The sequence below is a fragment of the Gambusia affinis genome, linkage group LG17 (genome assembly GCF_019740435.1).
Source record: "Gambusia affinis linkage group LG17, SWU_Gaff_1.0, whole genome shotgun sequence".
NCBI lineage: Eukaryota > Metazoa > Chordata > Actinopteri > Cyprinodontiformes > Poeciliidae > Gambusia > Gambusia affinis.
In genome coordinates, this window is record NC_057884.1 from 5,356,612 (window position 1) to 5,368,102 (window position 11,491).

The window sequence follows — 11,491 nt, forward strand, 5'->3', positions numbered from 1 at the left end:
ATGAGTGAGGCTTCAGCAAAGAAGGAAGGTATCACAGCAAAGGCAGTGTCATGTCATTTTTACCAGCAAACATTTTTGAAGTCTGTTACGCTAAAACTTTATCCTCACAGTAGAGAAAATAAGTACATGTTCATTATTTAGAAACACATTGAAATCGCCAAGTTGAAGTTTCACAAAGACTGCAAATCAGCCACAAAATCTCACACCACGCCTGCTCGACAAAAAATAATGACGCGTTTTCAACAGGATAATAAAGTGACATGATTTTATGATCATTCAGCTTGACATAGATCATCCCTTCTTCAGTGTCCACTTCAGGGTATACACAGTCACCACGGGGTGGGTTCGAAGATTTATCACGGCATCGGACTGCAGTGACACAGCAAAATAAGGTGCTTCCCTGTTTGTCGTTATTACATTACCAATGATTTATTGGTCCCTGTTTTCTAAAGTAATTTACAAGCACAGAGTGGCTAACGTACAAAAAAAAAACTTCATGGCACAGTGGCTAACCACCATAGAGCTCAGTTTGGCACACGTTGATAAACTAGAGCATGTATTCATTAGCCATGCATACAATACGAGATGACTAGACTCGGATGAGCCATCAGTGGTTTAGCTTGTGGAGTTTGATGGACTTTGAAACAAGGTCGTAAAGCAAATTGGCCTGACTACGCCATGTTACGAACCACTTAATACACAGTTGTATTCAAACGTTACACTTGGATCAAATAGGGCGACACAACTGTTTGAAAATGTATCATGATTGCCATTTCACTGTGGTCTGTAATAAAACTCCAAAGGACTATATTAAGCCTCTACCATGGAGTCCTACTGTAGCAAATACAAATGTTGTTGTTGCCCTCCTTTGAGTTCAAGAGCTACTCTGAACAGGGTATCTGCAGGTATCAGCAAAAACAAATTAAAGACCTTTTTAATGCCAACCTGAATGAAATTTAAGACCTCCCAAAAAAAAACTATAAATATGGGGGATAGTTAGGGGAAATGGCTGCATTTACAAACAGCATAGGAAAAACTGTGAACTCGGGGTGCTGTGGTGGTGCAAGGGCAAAAGCACGACTTACATATGGAGGCCTTAGTCCTCGTGGTGGTAGTTACAGGTTCGATTCCAAGCCTGGCAACATTTGTTGCATGTCTTCCACCTCTCATTACCCTCTTTCCTGTCAAACTACTTTCAAATAAAGGCCGCTAGAGCCAACAAAACCTTAAAAAACAAAAACTGTGAACTTGGATTTGTGCCCATGATAGAAGCAAACAAACAAAAAAAAAAAGCTAGCAAGAGTATATTTGCAGCTAGTTAGCGGTAGGCTCAAATGACTTGGAGTCACAGAACGCAATAAAGATGTTTGCGTTCAAGTCAAAATTTTTGGCTGACAGAAAATTCCCCACAAGAAAAACAGGCCAAAATTTAAGGCCTGTAATTGACCTTCTTAAAGCCAACTTATTTTTATTCATGAATTTAAGACATTTCAAGGCATTTATTTTAAGTCACACAAATTTAAGACTTTTTAATGGTGTGCGGACACCCTGTCTTAAGTTCACACCTTGCCTTTGAAAGGAAACCACAGAAAAACCTCCTCTGACTTCAACTGTATGAAATGTTAAATACCATGCAAAGATGTTTTGCAGGCACTGTAATATTTTATATGATGACGCACTTAAGATTATTTCCTCATTTTTACAAGAGGCCACCGTAGCTTGTCTGTTTTCTTGAATAGGGCGTTCTTGTTTCTTGTCAAGTAATGTTTAACTGAGCAATGTGATTGCTTAAAGAGAAACCAGGTCAGAATTGACAATAAATTAACTACACTGCTGTCAAGTATGATCACAGCTGTGATAACAACACTAATGAAATGACTGGTCTGCCTTTCGTACCTTGTCATTTATGACTCAAGGACCTGGATCCCAGTGGTTGCCCTTTGACAGATCCAACAGGTTGATTACCTGATAAAAAATAAAAAGATTAGGCAGACATCAGAAAGACTACATTTAAAAATGCTAAGTTTAATAAATTACTTTTTTTTTAAACTTATTTGATAAAATATTTACACCATTAATGTCGATATAAAAGAAGAAATCGTAGAACTGCTTTGAAACTTGCAAGCAGCAAACTTTAACCTACTTGCTGCACCATGTGTGAGAATTGACGCTTTTAAAAAAATAACTTCTGTTATTCATGGGTTGTCCCTTTTATTACCTATCTGTTCTAAAAGCTAATGGGGTTGCAATACCAAACCTGGTTCAGTCTGTTAAAAGTGGCCATATCTGGGTTGAGAGCTTTGGGATGAAGATAGAACTCTTAAAACACAAAACCCAAGAAATTTTAGAAACTTGAAAAGATCTCATTTCTCCAGTCAAAAACACTAAAGATTTTCTGTTTCTAATTTGTCTTTTGTATTTGGAGTACTTATGGAGGAGTGTTGTTCACGCTTGTAAAAGAGGTCTTGATCTCAATCTGACTTTATCTGATTAAATAAAATAAGAAATTCACAACAGCATTGTACGTGCACTTTCAGAATCAACCAATAAAAAACTTGATCTCAATCTGACTTTATCTGATTAAATAAAATAAGAAATTCACAACAGCATTGTACGTGCACTTTCAGAATCAACCAATAAAAAACAATCTTGCAAAAATTGTTGACCAGAAACGATTAATCAATTATTGAAATAATCTGTTAATCATTAACTGGAGTATGCACACTAAAGAAAAAAGGCCATTTGGTGAAGAAAACTTATTCAGAGAAGTAAATATATACATTTTGCATTTAAGATAAACGTTGTCTATAAAGTATGTTTTAGCCAAAACTCCTCAAGTCGTATCGTTTTAGCTTCACCTGGTTCAGATGTACTAAAGGAATGCTATGGCGTTTTTTATTAGCATCTCCTAATGCATTTCTGATATTGTATTGTATTGTTAAATGAAAAATCGGTAGAACATGCCCTTTTTTTTAATCCAATCAATCGTCACAATTGAGGGGTTAATCAATTACTAAAATAATCAATAGTTGCAGCCCTAAAAAAAAACAGAACAAGCTAAAAAGACGAGATCAGCTCTGTCCTCAAGGAACACAACAGAAGGGAGGGAGGGGCTGGACGAAGCGGCGGCAGAAAGAGAGAGAATGGAGGAAACACTTTGGACTTATTCATAGAGGCTCCCGATCGGCTCCAAACACATCGGACTGCACCGACACTCATTAGTTTCTGCCCCACTTCCTCTGGGGTGCCTTTATCCTCATCACATCTATTTGGGATACAGAGTCTCGACAAAGAAAACTTCCATCCATCACACACAGAGGAATAAAGAGAGAGAAGCTCCCATTTCAAGCTGAAGGGGGCTGACAGGAGAGATGGGGGTGTAATGGCTCTGGATTTTCTTTCTCCTCTTTTATTCCCTTTGATTCAGCGCCACTGCAGTGCATGAAGAAGAAGGAAATCACCTGAAAGACCGGAACGGACGCACGGCAAACGGGGAGAAATTTACTTTGCGTAGAGATGAGTCACTTAGTATAGAAATGCTAATATTTATACAAGCTTTCAATTGCCCAATAGGTATTTCTATTTCACTTTCAAGCACAAATAATCACCTTAGTACTAGTTTTTTTATTTTTTTATTCATGATATTACTTTTTTCCACAGCAATAATGTTTCAGAAGCTACAGCGTCAGCTTCTCTTGCTAGGCAACCAGCAAAATCCTATTATGATGTGGTCTGTTGACAATTGCGTTTTTAATATATTTTACTAAAGATTCAGTTAATTGTTTGCAGACAATTAATTTGAAATGCCAACTAACTTTGAGCATCGTAAAATTTAATGAGTAGGAGTTTCAACTCCCAAGATAAAGATCTTTGAGGAGATCAGGGTCCAGAGCAACAATTGAAAGGCAAGAAGCTGCGACAGCCGATACTCTCCATCACTGTGAATGTTATTCAAATGCCAAAAATAATAATTGAAAAAAAAAAAAAAAATCAGTCATGAATGCGATTGTTAAAATCTTGTCACCAAATGCTTGCATAAGCTGCTAGAGGTTGCACCCGACAAAAATCACACAAAATATTAACAGCTGGTATCAGTGGATGGATATTATCAGATTTAGTTTGTTTAAAAAGAAAAAAAACTATTGATTTCTTCTGATAAAGCTGCAAGCTGATATCACAAAATTAAAATATGCATGTAAATTCAGACAGTCTGCTATAAATGAGCAATACCGTATAAAACGTTGCAATTAGCAGCACCATAAAATCCGCTATTGACAAGCGAGGGGTGAGTTTTTATTACAAACAAGATCATGTTTACACTATTAGCAGCAATAATGTTTTACTTGGGCCTGCAGTCATTCTGAGAAAACTGTGTGTGCTTGATGAGACAAAGTACAAAACCTGACCTGTGGTAACCCAACAACTCCAGCAAACAGTAACTTATTCAGAGCATAAATTAAACCAAAACTGTACAAAATGTACATTTTTGCAATTAAGATAAAACGCCTTTGTCTGCAATATGTTTTCGCCATAATTTACCAAAGGAATGTTACGGATTGCATTTTGGGCAAAACAATTTTTTTAAGGACCTGATCTGTTTAGGTGCATCTTTTAATGCATTTCTAATACTGTACAAAAAAGCTTAAGCAGTTAAACGAAAAATCTGTAGAATGTGAGTATTTTTTTTAAAAATCTGATTGTTAGAATAATTGATAGATTAATCAAATAATCATTAGTTGCAGTGCTAGCTTTTTGTATAAAGTGATAAATGCAATTGTTTTAGGCAGCATCTGACCATACTGACAAAGTAATCTACCATCATCGATTTGATTTACAGTACCATAAACAGCAAATGCAACATTACATAAATGCAATATTTGACTAAAAACTCCTAATTAAATGAAAGCAGCCCGTAAACAGCACCACGCATATTTACTGTGTGAAAATATTCCGACAGGAAGATCCAGTGGATATTACAACAGATTTATTCTCGCTACGTTTACTTCCAAGAACCTCTCTTCCCCCCATGTGGTAAACAAAAACCCTTTCAAAATCCTTCCATTACGCAAGTGAGAACGCAAGTTCCTCTAAAAATGTCATATCATTCCGCAGACAGATCGAGACCATATTTCCACTCGTATGTTTAGTGTGTGGTCAGTCGGAAGTATTTCCTTTGTAGGTTATTTTAACCATTAAACACCTAGCATGACAGAAGCATGGCTTGTTTTTTTTTTGTTTTTGTTTTTTTTCCCCATCAACAGGGCTGCTGATGAGACTCGACGAGGTGCAGACAGATGCTCTGCTAAGTGGGTCACATGCACAGAGTAATCATTGGGGGGATGGCGGGGTGGAGACTGAATGCACAGATGTTTCATCCCAATATGTCAGATGTATATAAATCTACATATTTACACTGATTACGAGTCAAGTCGCATTCTCACTGAGCGTGTTATGGACCAAATATCCATCATATTTAACAGCATTTACATATATCAATGCGTGTTATAATTTTAACTTTTTTCATACCACAAATCCTTCAGGCGTCACATCAGCCGAGGCTCTCTGATGTTTATGTGGCATAATTAAAGAGGATTATAAATACTTCTTGATGGGGTTCATTTAAAACAAGAGCAAAACAGGACACGAAAACACTATGCGTCATAATTTAGGTCAGTCCGGTTGAAAATTAGCTCCAATTGGAAACGGTTGCTCTGAAAGCAGTGGCTCCATCAGGCTTCAGTTACTGTACCAATTCGTCTTAATCCTTGGTATGCAACCGCCGCACCAACATTTGGCGCCTAATCCGAAGTAATCAGCGACAAATCCTTGGGAACAATTAGCTCCACAGGAGGATACAAAATATGCGGATGACGGTCACTTGCCATTCCGGTTTGCTCTTAGCCGTACCGGTCACGCCGGCTTGAATGAAATATCGGAAATGGTCGTCACTGGGTTGCAGAGATTCGAGTCAAGGCCAAAGGTCAAGATAAGTTGAGAAAAAAAAAGAAAACAACTTACAACAAGGATATGTATGAAGTTAAATACAGAAAATAATCCATACAAAAGTCAGTGAATTAAAAACAGAAAGTGACAGAAAAAGCTTTTTCTTATAGCTGCTGTAGTTAAATGAGAACAAATGAGAGAGTGGAAGGAACTGCTCTACATCAAACATAACTCCACGGTCGGGAAAAAAGTTTTTCTTCATTTAAGCATTGTGGCAACAACTGTGATATAAAGTGCTTGTAAAAAAGGGTTTCAGTTCACGTCTTCAAGGTGTTGTTTAGATGACAGCTGAGCTACAACCTCCAAAGTTAGTTGAAAAAAGCGCTAATTCCCAACTGACACTACTGGAGATGGTTCCTGCCCACAGCACCTTTAAGGATGCTTTGGATGATACGAGTTTGGACAACATAATGAGTTCCCCGTTGGGATAAATAAAGTATTTTTGAATTTAATTTATAAAACAAATTTTAAACGTACTTCACATGTATTATATGTTGGTCAGTAACCTAAAACTTCATACATTAAAGTTTGTGGTTGTAAGGTGACAAATGGTGAAAATTTTGAAGGGTTAGAAATACTTAAGCAAATCAAATAAAATGCATGTTTCTTTATAACATTAGATCAAGAGTGAAAGCAAATCCCATGTTAATTTTACCATAACAGCCAAAAGGCATGAAGGTTTTTTTTTTTAACCTCAAGTGTAATTTTTTTTTTTTTTTTTTAGTGTCAGCCCGCCACAACATTCAATCACCAGCCAAAAATCAACAAAGTCGAGAGAATTTAGTCAATTTTTTTTGGGAAAAGCTCATTTCTCATTTCGCTTACATGTGAAATCGACTTGGAAATGAGAACTGAAGCAGTCACCCACAGGTGGGCATCTTTAAGAAGAAGTAAAAGAACTTCCCTCTTTGGAATAAAATGTCCCTTTACAAACGGCGATGGCAAAGAAAAGCACAAAAAACAATGTTACGAACTCAAAACCAACACTGAACAGTAACACTAAGTCCAGAAATCCGAACCAGGCTCCGATTTCCTACTGCTTTATGGATTCGGGATCAGCAAGAACTGCAGCTTTAAAGGCAGTAAAGCTGCCATTCAGCAGGCTTTTAAAACAATAGAACCGCCAAGTAGAAGCAGGGAAGAGTTAGGAAGAGCCTTGAAAACTAAAAGCGCTCAAACGTAGCTGACGTTATTAGTCCAGGCTTTTAAATCTCCATCCTTGAAGAATGGAAAAGCCATCTCGGGAGAAATAACGAGGCAAGACATGAAAACGAGATTAAATGTAGCCTGGGCAGATGTTTGCCTTCTTTAAAGTGAAGTAAACAATCAATAGGAGCTTCATTCAAGTCCAAGTGAATGCTTGTTGTACGTTATGAACACTTATTTTGTTATTATATATCATCTGGTGGGTTGAAAAGTGAGAAGAGTGTGTGTAAAGATGAATCTGGTGAAAGCGGTAGATTACCATCAACTATGAATATCTGCTGTATAAACTGCATGAGATAAATCGAAGGCATATTTGCCAACAGTGCTGGTAAAAATAAATGATCTTATAGAGCAGCACCATTATCTCACACTGGAAAAATGTGAACGGCAATGCTGCATGTTAGGAAATAATATTTGACGACAACCTCATTTTGGCAATTGGATAACACTTAGTCGAACATTTCTTTCGGGGGGAAGCTTACAGAGATGGATCTTTGGACAAACTCTCTCCCCGATTCGGCTATTTGTGTTGAATAATTACACTTCTGAAGGAGCCAATAATGACGCATTTTCAATCTACTTTCAGAGTTCACCGGGTTTTTATTAAAAATCAAATCTGTTTCACCTCAAAGACTCCATGACAAAAACAAATAAATAGATAATTTTTTTTTTTTTTATTTCCACAGAATTTGACCCAGTAGTTATTCCGATAAACGATAATATTGTTCTTTTCGAGACCATTGCAAGTAATGTATAAATAATAGCACAACGATGCAAGTTTGCCCTCTCAAAGACTACCAAACCTTTATTTAGTAGAGAACGCTTATCACTAGAACTGGAAGACATTTTAAATATCCAAAACAAAAACACAACAATAATAAAAAAAATAGAACTAAAATAAACAACAGAACTGAAACTCTAAATACAATGGATTATGATGTAAAATGTTAAATCAAGATGGAAATTGCATATCTCATTTTAATTGCTCACATGATTAATTGTTTAGCACTTATTAAAGTTCCTTCATTTTTTTTCAAATAACCAAACAAAAACCATGTACATGGTGTATTACGGTTGTTATGGAGACTTTGCCACTGATTTTTTTTTAACTTATTTTCTTTTTTTAAAACATTTTTCTGCTTACTTTGTGTGGTAGTTAAGTAAACTCTAATGGTAAGAAAAAAAAAAGGCTTGCATGTCATTTGTCACATTCAAAATCTCATGAAATACTACATACAAGTTCTTAGAAACTCCTAAAAAAAAAAACAAAACAATAAAAAAAAGGTGAAGCACAAAAACGTCAGGTTTAAATTGTGTATGCTTTCTTTGGTACAACCCATTTGTGCCAGAGGTTGATTTCTACCAAACAACGACAAGGAGAAGCTGATAGCTCTGTTTACATTCGAGCTGGGAAGGCCTCTGAAGCCTCATAAGATACAGCATCTGTTTACAACATGACAACACAGCCGTCAAATTAGGAGCGTGGGTCTAAAGGCAGCCAAATCCGGGTTTTTTTTTTTTTTTTCCTTGAGACAATCCCCTGATTTGAATGCAGACAGTGTTGCTATCTTGTCACACAACACTCTCCCCTTTGACAACCACCACTTTTGTCTGTCAGCACAGTCAGCGCTCGTGCGTTTTGATAAATGAAATAATCCCCGCAGACAGAACAGAAACGTGGGTGATTCACAACACAGCCGGTCTAGCTCCGATCTAGAGGTTAATTGCTCTCACTTGACAGGGGGGAAAACACAGACTTATAAAACCGGACCAAAAGGTTCAGCTCAGAACCTTGAAATGAGAATAAAAACGCCTGTAGACGGGCCGTATAGCTGCGCTGATCCCAATCTGTGTAAACAAATGACAAAGCTGCTGCTATAGCTATTAGTTTAATGACTCTTAGAGGGGATGATAGCTTCATATATTTAAAGAGGTATGGCAGAGGAGTTACAGAAACAGTCTACGTTGTAAATATACATGTGCTCCCAAATGGCCGATTACACCATTGGATCGATTCCATTTTCATGGAAATACCCAAATATTTGTTGGGGGTTTTTTTAATTGGGAATTTTTTGAATCTTGGTTTCCCAGTTTTCACACAATTCAATTTTTTTTTAAAACGCAGCATACGTCTACACCATCATAGACCCTGACTGAGCATCAAATTTAGTGCCATTGGAGGGGAAATACTTTGTTCTGACGTGCAACACAGCATCCACTTTCATATTTGGTTCCCAACAGATCAAAATGGAGTAATCACTGAACCCAAGTGTGCAAAAATGTTAGCATGGGGCCCCACACACAGAAGCAAAAACTTATCTTAATGCTTCTACACACTACACCAGGTCCACTTGTTCAGGATGGTGGTGGATCTGTCATGCTGTTGGTCTGCTTCTCTCTCTAAAACACTCTTAGGGTGTGGGATGTCAATCAATTTTAAATAAGAGAAATGAAAAAGAGCCATCACTGTATGATATAAGAAAGAACTTGTGTACAAAAAACAAATAAATCAGTGAGATTTTGCTACTACAATAAACAAATCCCTTTTAAGGTCTTTTACAGATCCTTTTCTGAGAGGAAATAAATGTGGTCGGCTTTGAAGATGGCTATCAGTTCAGATTATAGGTAGAAAAGATGACAAGAGGCAGCTGATAACTCTGTTTACATCAGAGATAGAAAGACCCCTCAAAAGATAAAACTGCTAATAATAATAAAATAACACAGCCACCACATTATGAGTTTTACTTAAATTTTTCTTGCCTGATTTAAATACAGGCACAAGCACCATGAGCAGTAAATTTAAAGACTAACGTCTTTAAATTGAAAGACATTAGTGACAGCAGTGAAACTTCAGAACCTCTAGGGAGCAGCCATGCTGATGTTGATATTAAATTGTAGCGAGAATTAATAATACAGTCCAAAACCTACGGTTCTTTCCCCACCAGAAATATGCTCACGTTCATTTAAAAAGTGCATGCCAACAATATCATTATATTATAAAACAGATTAGGGTAAAATTAGGTTGAATTAATACAGAAGACTGAAGTCGGACAGTATCAGAATGGCACTACAGAACGCTACAGTGAAGCTAACGACAATGTTAGCATGGGGCCCCATAACTTGCGCAAACAAAGACACTTACCTCAATTCACGTCAAGCCTTCCCGTCATTTATCGGTGTCCGTGTTGTGGGAAAAGGTGTCAATATCCGAAAAATATTTTCAAGAAGTAAGAAGCGGCAAGCTGGGCAGTTTTCAGTTACGAGTTTGCTTCGGGTTAGCAGCTAGCTAGTGGTGCCCACTTAAAGAGCAACTTGAAGCTGGCCCACTGCGCACATTTCTTCTTACTCAGCCGTCCTCAAGTTCTTCAGCTGTTTTCGCACTTTTAAGTGTTTTCCTCCCCCAATGACTTTCAGACGGGTTAAAGACGAAGACCACGGCGAAACCACCCGCGAGTCGAGCGAATTAAAGACGCGGAACATCAAAAAAAATCCAAGATGTCCACGACAATCAGTAAGGAAATACAAAAGGTAAAAAAAAAAAAAAATGCGCACGACCTCCGGGCTGAGCGAAACGTTTTCCTCTTAAGCGTGCCGCACCCAGATGTTTTCGATCATAGTTTCCTTGTGTTTAATCATTGGCCATAGTCGAGGCTGTAAGGCAGTCGTTCGGAGCTACATGGAGGCTGGTAGAAATCCAGATGATGAGGTGAGTTTCGTCTCCGCGACCTTTACGTGTAGGAGACGGCTGTCCGCCAGAAGTCGCTTTTCCAGCTTTACCCAAAGCCGCTTCGATGATGCTTTCACTGTCTCACCCAGAGTGTGTGTGTGTGATGATCACCATGTTCCGCCCGAATGTGTCCTTCCTTTCTCAATACGGACCCACGCTGACTAAAGTGTGTGTGCATCCCGCTGTGAATGATGTTTTAAATCCCGTTTCCCAAATGTACAAAGGGTGTTTGCACCATTATGTGACGAGACTTCGAACACCTGTAGTGTGTTGGGGCCCCCTGCTGGAAATCCCATATATCGTCTTTAATAAACAAGAACTTGTGCGTGGATTCTGCAGTTCTCTAGACAGATTTTAGTTTCTTCCTAATGCTGTCAACAGTTGTTATATGTAAAAATGTAGAGTTTAAGGATGTTTTATGCATTTCTTATTTCATAGAGTTATTTTGTGTTTTTTGGGTTTTTTTATCCTTGAATTTATATGTGATTTAGTGTCAACCTGCCAATGGGACGAGATACGGAAATTAGCCTTCAGGCTATAATGTCATGTATTTAC

General features: G+C 37.7%; 1 protein-coding gene across 4 annotated transcripts in view; it reads right to left on the bottom strand.

Moving 5' to 3' along the window:
* erbin (erbb2 interacting protein) overlaps positions 1 to 11,211 on the bottom strand; it is a 56,320-nt gene extending 45,109 nt beyond the window's left edge. Inside the window, exons 1-2 of one of the 4 annotated variants that reach the window (XM_044095861.1) lie at positions 10,352 to 11,211; positions 1,897 to 1,965 (exon numbers count right to left, since the gene is read on the bottom strand). The gene's annotated coding sequence lies outside the window, so the exon portion shown is untranslated. The remainder of the gene's footprint in view (positions 1 to 1,896; positions 1,966 to 10,351) is intronic. The other 3 variants (XM_044095860.1, XM_044095858.1, XM_044095859.1) reach the window with 3 other exon arrangements.
* Between the last annotated feature and the right edge of the window lie 280 nt (positions 11,212 to 11,491).